This window comes from Leptidea sinapis, chromosome 39 (genome assembly GCF_905404315.1).
Source record: "Leptidea sinapis chromosome 39, ilLepSina1.1, whole genome shotgun sequence".
Classification (NCBI taxonomy): Eukaryota; Metazoa; Arthropoda; class Insecta; order Lepidoptera; family Pieridae; genus Leptidea; species Leptidea sinapis.
Genome location: NC_066303.1, coordinates 4297015 through 4311535, shown reverse-complemented (window position 1 = coordinate 4311535; position 14521 = coordinate 4297015). Strand labels below are relative to the sequence as shown.

The 14521-nt window shown below is 35.1% G+C and overlaps 1 protein-coding gene across 1 annotated transcript in view; it reads right to left on the bottom strand.

Moving 5' to 3' along the window:
- The window catches only part of LOC126976150 (nephrin), a 289278-nt gene that overhangs the window by 124861 nt on the left and 149896 nt on the right, over nt 1-14521 (bottom strand). The window lies entirely within an intron of this gene.

The window sequence follows — 14521 nt, the reverse complement described above, 5'->3', positions numbered from 1 at the left end:
TATGAATTTGTCAATAATATATCATAACATCAAAAATTACTTCGTAAAATATGCACCCTGCTGTCGTAATGAAATCGTTTCACAACAGAACTGTCAAACCGTGCATCAATAAATTCGCTCATAGAAATGATGTATGGACACATCAAAGGAAAAACATATTTGTTGTTTTTATTTAATTTAGCAGAATTTTCCTATTTATTCAACCTTTTAAACCTTCCCTGGACTTCCACAAATAATTCAAGACCTAAATTGGCCAAATCGGTCCAGCCGTTCTCGAGTTTTAGCGAGATTAACGAACAGCAATTCATTTTTATATATATAGATATAATTATAGTTGACACGATATCAAATTATTAAAGTTGATAATATTCTTTGAACACCAGTTGCAGAATTCCACCAACGAAAATCACGTTAAAATGGAAAAGTTTTACGTGAATAACACTTGCACACCGTAAAAGTGCAAAAAATTTCACACTCTGTGGCATCATGTGCCGGCTGTTGTAACCTCTAACTGCTACATCTCAGAGACTTCGGATCGACAGCAGATCTCTTCTTCTCTGTTCATAGGCGGTTGGTTTTTGTTTGCCATCAGTTCTCCCATTCCCCCGTGTGCCCTCAACTTTAAAAAAGAGTATGTGCATTCTGATTTCCCCCTCTACTTAAAAAACGGTATGTGCTGAAGCACATATTATTTTTATTTGTCTCTGGCACACAACAGAAGTGGAAAATCCATTAATACTTTTTCTTTATCAAATCAAATCAAACCAAAATCAGTTTATTCAAGTAGGTCATGGAAATGACACTTATGAATGTCAAAAAAATAAAATATTTTTCTTATTGAATCTACCGCTACTTCGTAAAGGGTTGAGCTAATGAGAAGAAGTAGCAAGAAACTCATTGCCAATGAAGATTTACATTTAAGTAAAACGATTTACAAATCATTTCAAATTACAGTATAATATGTAAAATGTAAAATGATGCAACAGACACCACTCAAACGTCAAATAGTCAATGTCTTACGCGAGTAAGTCAAAAAAGTAAATGTAAATTAATACAAAAGTTATTGAGTACAGTAGCTGCATCAATTTACTTAATACTTCTCTTTTGCGACTTTAATAATACAAAATACACAGACTTTTATTTTTTATATTCATAAAGTACCTACACAATTATAGTTGTGTATAAAACACTCTATATATTTCTCGGACACTTCGCGCATTATCAACTTTATCCGAATGACCGTAACAGCTGATTCTCATTAATTCCCACAAAACAAAGTGCTAAGCACGCCTAAAGGAGTTTGCACTTCAAAAAGTCTACGCTTTACAAATAAGAGTAAAACTCGATCAAAAGAACGTGTCTGCATAAAATGTACTCAAATCAAATCAAATCAAATCAAAATCACTTTATGTAGGTCACAGAAATGACACTTAAGAATGTCAAAAAAAAAACTTTTTCTTATTGAATCTACTGCTACTTCGTAAAGGGTTGAGGTAATTTATTTATTTAATTCAGAGAGATCTCCACATATATTAGTAAATGTATTAGTAACAATATTTATTCTGAACTATGAGAAGAAGTAGCAAGAAACTCATTGACAGTCTTTTAAATCATGATTTACATTTTCATTGTTTTACAAAACATTTCAATCACAATATAATATAATATGTAAAGTAATGCAGTAAGCCTCGCCTTGTATCGGAATACTGGGTCTCGAAATCTCGAGCGATTGCCAATTCCGTGGCCATCTGGAGGGCAAAGCCAAATTAGCTTCGAAGAAGCTGGGCGTCATCAATAGAGCACGGCAATACTTCAAGCCGGCCCACATTCTAGCGCTCTACAAAGCGCAGGTCCGGCCACACAAGGAGTATTGCTGTCATCTCTGGTCTGGCGCACCCCAGTATCAGCTTGATCCATTTGACCGCGTGCAACGCAGATCAGCTCTAATAATCGGGGACCCAGTGTTCTGTGAACGGCTGGATCACTTGGCGTTGCGTAGAGACGTCGCTTCATTGTGTGTCTTCTACCGCATTTATCACGGGGGGAGTGTTCAGAAGAGCTGTTTAACCTGATTCCTGCCGCCGAATTACACCTTCGCACGACACGCCACAAATTACGATATCATCCCCACCATCTGGATGTTTGGCGGTCCTCCACAATGCGGTTTTCAAGGAGCTATCTTCCACGTACTACAAAGCTGTGGAATGAGCTTCCTTGTGCGGTGTTTCCGGGACGATACGACATGGGTACCTTCAAGCGCGTACACCTTCCTTAAAAGTCGGCAACGCTCTTGTGATTCCTCTGGTGTTGCAAGAGAATGTGGGCGGCGGTGATCACTTAACACCAGGTGACCCGTACGCTCGTTTGTCCACCTATTCCATAAAAAAAAAATTCAACAAACATACTCAAATGTCAAATAGTCAATTCCTTACACAAGTACTAAGTAATTCCTTACCTAAGTCAAAAAAGTAAATGTAAATTAATAGAAAACAAAGTAGCTGAATCATCTAGACACACCGTAAATAAATTAAGGTATTCCGTGAGCATTTAATAAGCGATTATATATAGGAAATATATATATATATATATATATACTTGTACATAATCTGAATTATTTTCCGTTCTGTCTATAGTTTCCTTAGACAGCGTCTATACCTCGAGGTATGCTCGGGTTAATTTCGACAATTTAGGCTGTACTGTCCCGTAGAGGCGAGATAACTCAGTTTGCACACTCGACTTTATGTACCCCAAGGTGATATGTACGAGTGGCTATAAAGCTGTATGACATTTTGTTCACTCTAACTTCCGCGGACATTCCAGTTACAAGTTTAAGTTTATTTGCAGAACTATACTATCATTTGAAAGATTATATTTTTTTTTGTATGGTAAAGGTTTAAACTATAACATAAATGACTTTCTTAATGATGTCAGAGATTGTTAATGGAGCGACCGCTCTCAGGCTTTTATTATGAAAATAAGGGAAGAGACGAGCAGGTCGTTCAGCGGATGGTAATTTATACGCCTTGCCCATTACAACGCACTGCGCTCAGGATTCTTGAAAAACCCCAATAATTCTAAGCGGCACTACAATAATTGCGCTCTTCACATTGAGACATAAGATGTCAAGTCTCATTTGCCCAGTAATTTCACTAGCTAGACCGAAACACAGTAATACTTACACATTACTGGTTCACGGCAGAAATAGGTGCCATTGCGGTAGCCCTAATCTAGCCGGCTTCCTGTGCAAAGGAGCCTCCCACTGGTGCTTGGTTATGTAATGCTTGGTAGGGTAAATTAGGTTCGAGTGAACTAAGGAAGGCTCGCTCTTTGAGCATAATTATTTTTCATATAATTAACATTGTCTTGATAAAGTTTTCACTTTTTCGAGTGGCCGCATTTTTTTCTTTATTCGTAATTAATGCTTGTTCTGTATCTTCTACCGCATATATCACGGGGAGTGTAGTGTACTGACATCTAGTCTGAACTGAGTATGTGTAAACAATCACTGTCACTTTCATGACATCGACAGTGACATTAACGTGTGAGTAAGGAATGCACAGTACAGCGGAAGGGCAGTTCTAATCGGCTATCGGTTGCGAGTAGACGTCTTCGGGTGTAGAAGAAAGATTAGTTGTTTCTCTCGGGACCAAACGTGGACCATTACAGGGAGTATTAACAAGGGCCGATTTCTGCAGTCTAATACCACCTTCGCATATGACGCCCCAAACTCAGACACCATCCTCACTATTTGACAACAGCAGGCCACAAAATATACTGTTACAAACAATTAGTAGTACAAGCTGACTGCAATTACTAATATTTTTGACAGTTTGTAAAATTGTTTTCAATACAAGGATTGAAGTCTGATTTTTCTTTACGGTAAGAAAATTATTGTACTCATATGAAATGAGAATATCGATAGATAACTGATAAACAAACCTGTTTTTTTTACAATTATTATTATTCCCGTTTCGTTTAAAAGTTTTATATCAAAGTTCACATTTCATTGTCGATTATATTATTTCCTAACATAAGAGCAGTTTAATAGAGTGCATTAGCAAACAATATTTCCCTAAGGATTAATCTCTCCGCACAAAAGGCACAAAATTCCAGCAATCTCAACGTTAATCTTAACCGGAAACGGAACTAAAAATCTCACAAACCGAGGCTATTACTCGTAAAGTGCAATATTGTGAGTGACATGAATACACTCCGACTTCGGGAAAGTTCCCGATGAAATTTCAAATAAACTCAACGCGACGGATGCTTGATTTTATTTTAATTGGTTATCGGAGATTGCGATAATGTTTGCAATACGATGTTGGAATACAATATCACCGATCAGTTTCATTATTTTGCGTTGCGAAGAAATATTCTTTTTATGACAATAAGGGACGAGACGAGCAGGACGTTCAGCTGACGGGAATTGACAATAAAGTGTTAAATCTCATTTGCCCAGTAATTTCACTAGCTACGGCATCCTTCAGACCAACACATAGTAATGCTTCCAAATTACTGCTTCACGGCAGAAATAGCCGCCGTTGTGGTACCTATAATCTAGCCGGCATCCTGTGCAAAGGTTCCTCCCACTGGTGCGGAAAATTATAACACTGGACAGAGTGATAGCTTCAAATGTTTGCCAATTGTTCATTATGTGCGTATGCCATTTGTAAAAATAGTAGTTAGAATAGTACATGGAAATCTTTAATTTTTATCGAATATCTTATAAGATATTTATATTTATAACGTATATACGTATTTAAATAATATCAAATATTTCATAAAAAGTAATGAAAAATAAACTGTATGAATATAAATTATCGTTTATTGAGTGCATCAAATTTTAGAGCTGAAATACATTGTTTGTCTAAGGATTCTTCGTGAACATGATAGTCGTGATTACTGTCATAATTAGTAATTGCATCCAAGATTTTTTAACTATAACAGGTCGACCTGGAACCACCACAAGCACCTATTCACGAGTTGATGCATGGACCAGGCCCTTTCTGGTAGCAACAAAAAATTTAGCTAAAGAAATATAGCATTTGTTTGAGGGGTACGATGACAAACGAGCTTTACGAGAGAAATCGAAATAGCGTTGACATTCTGGTAAGAGTACAAGTCGGAACACCACTCAAGGAAGGTTATTCCACAGCAGTGTTATAGCACAGATGGTTGCGAAACTAAAGTCTCTGGAACCCATGGGCCAAGGTGAAAAAAAAGGTACTAAGCGAAAATGAAATCATAGAAACATAAAAGTATTTTTAAATGACATATACATAATATATATACGCTATATGTAGGTCAGAAATAACCAATAGCATTTTATTGCCACAGAGGATAATAAAACACGGAATTTTCCGGGGTTTTCATCATTATTAGAGTTGAAATGATTCGGAGTGTTCTTGTGTTCGCGTGGTTGTTTGTACGAGGGCTCTTGTGGATTTAGGGTTCCATAAACTAATGTGCGAGAGCTTTAAAATGTGGTCCGTTTTACGATTTTGCGTTTGTATTGAATGTTACTTGTTTTACTTTAAACTATTGCGCTTCTTCACCTTAGGACATAACATGTAAAGTCTAATTTGCCCAGTAATTTCACTAGCGACGGCGCCCTTCAGACCGCAACACAATAATGCTCACATATTACTGCCTCACGGCAAAAAAAGGCGCCGATGTGATATTCAGTACTTACCAGTGAGAGGCTCCTTTGCACAGGATGCCGGCTAGATTATGGGTACCACAACGATGCCTATTTCTGCCGTGAAGCAGTAATGCCAACAACGCCCTTCAGACCGAAACACAGTAATGTCTAAACATTACTGTGTTTCGGTCTGAAGGGCGCCGTAGCTAGTGAAATTACTGGGCAAATGAGACTTAACATCTTATGTCTCAAGGTGACGAGCGCAATTGTAGTGCCGCTCAGAATTTTTGGGTTTTTCAAGAATCCTGAGCGGCACTGCATTGTTATAGGTAGGGCGTATCAATTACCGTCTGAGCTGAAAGTCCTGCTCGCCCGTCCGTCTCGTCCCTTATTTTCATTAAAAAACCCATACCCATCCAGCCGGCATCCTGTGCAAAGGGGTTTCCCACTGGAAACGTCCTTAGTCGCCTCTTACACCACCCTTTGGCCTGGGATATCCCTATTTTTTTTTTGCCCTGTGGAAGCATCGAAAATTCCTCAGTCGTGGATTAAACCGCGGGTAAATACTGGTAACTAGGTGATATTAAATTAGAACCAAATGGTAAAATACACCTGAAACAGTTCGAAAAAACAATCAATTCGAAATGTAAAATGATACGGAACCAATCATAAATATCTCGCATGGATTCTGTTCAGGAGTATTAAATTATATAATATTACATTCCCCGATACTCTTCAACATGATATTGTTCAGATATTTTGCTGGAATATAAAATAATAACGCTGTATTCATCTGAGGATGTCTTTACTTCGATTTAGAGATTGTCAAATGCTGATTGTATAATACGAGATTGAGTTTATTGTGAAATTCTTAGTAATCGTGGAAACCAGTGAACCTGATAGAAGTAGAGCTAGCTTTATGTTCGGTCTTCGTAGTTTTATGAAAATAACAAAGAATATAATTGTATTTCGCATTCTTAAGCTTTCAGACGTTTCAATTTAGTTGGACGACATTGCACATATCGTTTGTTTGTGGTGTTTATTTATTGGTATAACGTCTTAAAAACCATAGCAATAGTAAAAAACTGCCTATTACCGGTATTAAGCTGATCAACTCCTCTGATCACTTCCGTGCTACATGAAGTAGAATACGCAGAGAGACCCCACGTCGGACGGAGCTATAGCTTGTTTTGAGTTGTTGCCACTCTTATACTATGTGTTTTGTCATCTTTGTCTATTTCTGGAAATCTTTGCATGAGTAAGAAGGATAGTTTTAAGTTGGCAACGTCGCACTATACCTATTTGGTGTGGAAATTAAGTAAAATATTCATTAATTTTATTGAATTTGTTAAAAATGTATTGAAAAAAATTTGTAACAAAAAATCAACCGACTTCAAATACACTATTCCAAAACAATAGATATAATGTGCAGAAAAAGTAAAAAAAATAGTTACGATTATTGTTATTTTTGGAATCGGTGTCTTTCCGCCGCAACCAGCTCTCGCTTCTCGCCTCTTCACGACTCAAGCACATCTCACCTATAACTATATATGCAGTAACAAACCTATCTTGGATGACACCGATTATAATTTTTAGTGCACATTAAATCTATTGTTTTGGAATTGTGTTTTTGAAGTCGGTTGTTTATATGGTATTTTATTTTATTTTATGATTTTAGTGAATTTGAAGTACACTAACTAACAATTTGTCTTAATATGTGTAGATATACTAAATTTTTCAATGCAGCAATGAACGTAAGTGCCTTGCAAATTGATTACAGACAGAGATTCTGCCACAGATCACACCCTTTCTGTAAGTCGTTAAGGAGTCCCATTGATCATCATATTCGACTATGACAATTACTTGATCATAACTATGTTATGGTAGATGACTAAAATATCCGGATAGCACAAAAAAGATTCGGCCGAGTATCGTTAATTTGCTCCTAAGAATTGAAGAGTTCCGTTACTTTGTCATGGATTCCGTAATCAGACCCTAACCACACTCTCACCAAACTATCTTTGAAGTATATTCTTTCCAATAAAAAAAGAATCATTGAAATCGGTTGCCGCGATATTGAGTTATTCGTAGATTTATCATCCACTTTGCTATACATATGTATAGCAAATTTTAGACTTTTATGGTTTTCTCATGGATGCCATTATCAGATCTGAACCAAATTATAGTGGGACCACACGGGAAGCACCAGCTTTCAATTAAAAAATTATCAAGTCGAAAGTTTTGAGGTAACAAACATAAAAAAAGAACATACCGACGAATTGAGAACCTCCTCCTTTTTTGAAGTCGGTTAAAAAGTGAAAATATCTCATGTGTAGCTGTATTTTTTTCACCTAGAAACACATAAGGAGGCGTAAAAGACCCAGAATTATCATCATACGTAAGTATTTATATTGAATAAAATATAAACACCTTTACTGAGAATGTACAAAGTACTATCTACACGTCTCAATAGGCTACTGGAAACCCAAGTCCTAGCAGCTTTTTCGATCAACGGATCAGCCTAGCTATCCAACGCGGAAATGCTGCCAGTATTCTTGGTACACTCTCCCGTAACGATAGTTTTAATTTAATTTAATAATAGATACAGAAGATAATTGTAAATAAAGTTACAAGGATTGTTTTGTTTGCTGTTCTTCAAATTTACTGTTACGTTATTTTCGCCATAAACTATATTGGCTTTTGGTGATAGGACCGCTGATTACACGCAATTACGACATTGTATGTGTCTTGAAATATGATCCGGGTATGATATGCCAAAAACCGTTTTGTATTGCGTTACAGCTCAGATCATATCGCCACATAACTACACATACCAAAAAAGAAGAGGACACTGTCAGTAAATTTTGCCATCTGTGTACAGCAAATACTACCTCCGATGAAATAAATGGCACTAAACTTCATAATGACAACTATGACAAATACTATCTTTGATTCACTTCATCTGCAGTCCCCCTGAAAACGAGATCTGGAAAGGTCTTGAAACGTCGGGTTAACTAAAATAAAAATGTAACTTTTACGCAAACATCTAATGTAAAACCGTTACAATTACACGCGTTTTAATCCTTTAAAAGTGTTTTTTTTAAACATATCGCTACTGTTAAGAGTTACAAGTAAATTTTAAGAATACTGAAACAACTACCTGTGGTTATTCTGAAGACTTATAATATCGATGTCATAAACTACAGGAATGAGAGACTGGCAATCTTGGTATAATTGTAGAGGACAAACATTGACGTACAATAAACAACTAGACACACAATCAGGCTCACAAATTATTCGTAAGGCAGGGTTTTTATTCAGTTGTGTTTCGACCGCGCTTTGAATACAACGCCACGCAATGACAGTGTTCAGTGAAAAACTGAATAAATAAGAGCATATCCAAACTTAAAAAGTATGGACTGTCATATTTCAGGTTGACTTTTGCTAAATAATTACTTTCAATAGCTGAAACAAAACGTTCTTGTCTTGTGTTTTGTTTGCGTCCGTCTCTTTTGTACCATAATCATACTCTCGAGATCAAGACTTTGAACATTACTAGCACGAAATAAGGTGTTAATTTGAATGAATGTTATCTGTAAAAGTTAATATATATGCGTATATTCAACGCGTTTCGGATATTTTTTGACTATCTTTTAATAGACGATCGAGACTCTAGTTCTGTATTGTATATCAATGAAGGAAAATTTTCAACGCCGCCGTATGGAACAAACGAGTACGAAAATTAATTATTATTTTTATGATTTAATAAATGTAGGTGATAATGTCTCAAGGTGACGAGCGCAGTTGTAGTGCCGCTCAGAATTTTTGAGTTTTTCAAGAATCCTGAGCAGCACTTCATTTTAATAGGTAGACGTATCAATTACCATCAGCTGAACGTCCTGCTCGTCTCGTCCCTTATTATCATAAAAAAAAGATGAGAAACTATCACAAAATGTGTCAGTCGATGTTAACGTATTGAAGTACGTCGGCGGTACTATAATCAAACTTCCTTAAAACAGAAGGCACCCAAACAGCTATATAGAAAGTTCTCTGTTCGAGCCACGATTTAAAATGACACAAATTGAGGCCAAAACGTATTATAGATTGAGCTCAACGGTTTCCAATAGTATTAAATGAGAAAACAAAAAAGATATAGAAACAGTTAAACATTTTTAAACCTTTAATAACAATAACTGCTCTACAGTACTTTTAAATTAAGATAATAACTAATATAATAATAATTTAAACTAAACTATAATATTATACATACTTATATTTGTTTTTTTTTACTTTTATTATTCTGTGTGGTTTGTGTTTTTGTTGCTAATAAAGTTTTCACTCATTCATTCATTCAAAAAAAACTGTATAGTTTTACAACATGTTTTGTTATTTTTGTTAAAGAAAAGTTTCAATTTATTATAAAGAATCACATCTTTGCTAAACTTTAGGCTTAAAACTCTACAAAGTGACCCACAACTCGTCATGCAGACACTAAGGCCAATGGATTTGCCAAAATCTCTTTCTAATAAATAGCAGGAAATCTTTTATTTCTCTGTAACAAGCTTTTTCCGACCAAACTTGTAGAAACACATTGAAAGCATTATCCAATATCAGCGAAATCCAATCCGAAAGAAGAGAGCGGAAATAATAACATTTCACGATAAAAATGACGTAACATAAAAGGGTTAAGTCTAATAAATCTTTTCGTCAGGATACGCTTTGCCGATTTTCATAGCTGGCAAGTCGAGTTTAGTTAGTTGCATCACTCACTGGATATAGAGATACTGGATGTACCAAATTAATTTTGGCTTTCAAATAACACCCAAATAAACAATATAAAAATTTAATGTTTTTTTTTTTTTCAAATAGAGCAGATTGTTTAAAGTGCCTTTAAATAGATCAGTAATGAATTAGGTATCGTTATCGTGGATACCTGGTTAGATATAACTATTAACTATAACTTAAAGTAACTTTTTCTCACATTGATCACCTATGAACTATTATGCTGGGCCAGCACTGTACCAAATACTGCAAGTGTTATCAAAACCTAAAATAAACCAGCCAAAAGAGAGATCACCAAGAAAACCAGACTCACACATGAAGGTAACTTGTAAAAAGCGTTTTATTGTTTCTTTTCAACATGGCAGCGTATTTGGAATTCTCCATATAAATTTTAGGATTCGTTATTTTAGCAGCAATGCTAATACATATTGTGAAATAATTTCAGCTTTCTAACTATTGTTGTTTATTAAACATAGTCCACCGGCAGACAGATGGACGGAAGTACAGTGGAGTTTTTATATGGAACCCTAAGCACCACATTTAATGTCATTAAGGAATTCTATTTTATTAGTGAGTTAACTACACTTCGCTAGTGCTTTTAGAAAAGGAGAGGAGTAAATATTATTTTTGTAAAAAATTATAGATTTTGTAACTTCAATAAAGATAGAATTAATAACATATTTTTTGTTCCAAAAATGTACTAATAATATATAGAGAATAAGTACAAAAATGTTTTAATTCTTTATTCCTTAATAGTATTATAATTTATTCTATATGTATTATAATTTATTCTATAATTTATTATATATAATTTATTCCTTAATAACATTATAATTCTTAATTGTCCTAGAAGTGTCTAAATGTATACTTTTTGTTTTATATCAGTGCTATTTAAAAAAATTAATCAGCATTAGTTGTATCAATTGTATAAGCGACACTATCTAATGGTGTTTTAATTAAGTGCAAAGGATGTATTTATTTCCTTCATTATAGTTAGATCTCTGGCTGGCTGGCGGATTATTGACTTTTCATAAATTAAACGATCAGATATGATAACACTCATCCAATATCGAAAGACAAATAAACAGAGTATAATAGTAATAAAACTGGCCACATCCAGTAATCAATATCTGTGTCCCGCGGCTCTTTAATAACATTGAATGACATTGACAGGACCTTCGGAAATATTCGGGATCCCGAGCCTTATCAAATAATGATTATTGGCTTTACGAGTGTATGAGCGTTGGAAGTTTTCAACTGGGGCGTGTTCTGCGAAGCCCGCCGTATGAATCGATGTAGCCATAAAACATATTTATACGTGTCAGTGACTGTACCGAACTCATATTTTCATGTGAACGTTCTCTGTATTGGAAAATTGTTTATGCGAAGAGGAGTATCTACTGATAATCTACACATATAAATAAAATTGATGCGTCTGTTCATAATAATAACAGATTTTTGAAGTTATACTTCTTCAGGCGCGTTATGAAACAATTATGAGAGTGAAATTTTAAGATGCACGCGTATCACTGTAACACAAAAGTGACAGGTTGAAGTTGGTTTCTAAAATTTTCTGACGTTTGCGTCATTCATTTTCTTTTTTTGTTTTCTTCGTCAATTATGAGGACAGGCAAAGGGTTCAAACCTATACAGCCGTATTCATTATATAATAATGAAATGTCAAAGTCATCTTTGCAAGATTTTGTATATACAATAGATTGATATGGACAATAGCACGAGGAATAAATCATTTTAATGATTTTTGCTTCGTTAGGTTGAAGAGCTTTCGATTTCTAGGTGGTAGGGCCACGTAGAAATCCAAACTAAACGATTTTATGGTCTCAAAAGATGAGCATAACGTTTACTTGATTTTTTAAGTTAACCCTGGACATATCTGTCAGACAACATCATAATGCAGTGCCACTTGGAATTTTTGATTGAAACCAAAGTGTCACTATAGACACTGCTCAAAACAGTAAGAGGAATTTGATAATTTCTTTTACTTCATTTGCGGCAAAGAGGACGTAAATACTACGTTAAAAGAGGGACTGCCTAAGTAATAATTGAAATTTAGTTTAGTGTAAAACGTGCAGTGAGATTTGGCATAAGTTTGAAATAATAATTACAATATGGCGACGTAGTATAATCTGGCTAAGTTTGAAAGCGAACAGTTGCTTAAAATGTAGTGGATTTCGGCTATCTCCGTATTTTACAAGATTATAGCCGTCATCTGTCAATCTATCAATGACAGATGACGGCTTTCCAGTTTTTTCTTAGAGAGATTCGCTAGGCTGATTTGTAGCGCGAATTCCCGAGAGTTATTATCGATTCTAAATAACTTTTAGTCGCTCACCCTGATGATGTACCTCCGAATGGTCCGAAAAAAGCCGATACTAACACCGATGAACTGTGAGTAAACAAATAAACTTTTAAAAGTTTATTTTTGCTTGACTATATTTTCTAGACATTTTAAGAACTGGTTATTATTACCGTTATTTAGCGGTTTCAAAAATGATGGATAAAATTATAAAAACCAGCAAAATTATTGCGTTTCTTGAGGATGGTTGCGGTTAATGTCACATGCCTCAGAGGCTCAAAGTGAGTCGTCCGACAATTCAAAGAACCTGGCGGCTATTTTAAGACCCTGGCTATGTTAAAGACAGGAGGGGGGTCAAGATGAACTAAACCAGGTAAAATATGATCTGTGGCAGCTAGAAGTATGCAAGAGTAGAAGCAGATGGGATATACTTTTATAAACATAAACCCAGTGTCCTGATGTTTGTTTCCAGTGAACCCGTTAACTAATGAACGGATTTTAAAAGTTATGTCTTCGTGGAGTGCAATAATTTAGGCCAACTTGAGAGATAGGATAGTTTTTATTTCGATTTGGGACCCATAATTATTTTTATTTCCAATATTTGTTTAGTATGTACATATTTTCTATGAGAGAATTTATTGATTCACGGTTTGACAGTTCCGCTGTGAAACAATTTAATTATAACAACAGGGAGTATATTTTTTGAATTAATTCTAGATGTTATGAAAAATTATTGACGAATTCATAAAAACCTGTATTCTATTTGTTACTTACAGAACAACGTCTGTCGGGTCAGCTAGTACCATTATAAATAGACAAAAATGGTTAAATTACAAGGGCATACAATATAAAAGCATGACTGAAACGTATTACGTACAAAGATGTCGCATTAATATTGTCGGAATCAAACCTCAACCCCCAATTAATAAGTCAACAACCCCGCCACGGGAGTTATTTAAATCCGCCAACGATAGTTTACAAATTGAAGTCTTAATTAATGAAACAAGCAATTAGTGCTGATATCGACAACTCTCCACGTACAAATTGAAATACATACTTTATCATTTATATAATTTTTTCCGTCTTTGTTTATACTACTGTCTATTTACTACATAAGTGTACTGTACAATATAATGTCGCGTTGCAACGCTTCAACGTACATGACGTGAGTTGTCAAACTTCTAGTGCAATTTAAATTTAAAGATGGAAGAGAATCGTTTTGAAAATAGAACAGACCCGGGGGTATATAATCCGTACTAAGCGTGGCAGTTCTAGTTTAGCCAGCCTAACGAAACTATCTAAGAAAATTTTTTTACCAAAAAAAGCAACCGACTTCAGAAACACTATTCCAAAACAATAGATATTATATGCATTATTTTAGAGAAAACTTTTTAGTATCGTGATTGAGATTTGTGAGTAAATGAAACGAAAAGCCGACTCTGAAAATTCGGCGAAGTGCTAGTTGGAATCGCGCACAAAGGGTTCCGTACCATTATCTATAAAAACATCTATAAAAATCACGTTTGTTGTATGGGAGCCCCCTTAAATATTTATTTTATTGTTTTTTGTATTTTCTTATTATAGCGGCAATAAAATACATCATCTGTGTCAATTTCAAATGTCTATCACGGTTCATTAGACACAACTTGGTGAAAGACGGAGAGAGAAGTCTTAGTAATAAGGTTCCGTTTTCATCCTTTGGGTATGGCCAAAAAAAAAGTATAAACGGATGAAGTTTATCTTGTCTGATATCCTTATGTACCAGAACTACAGAATGTTTA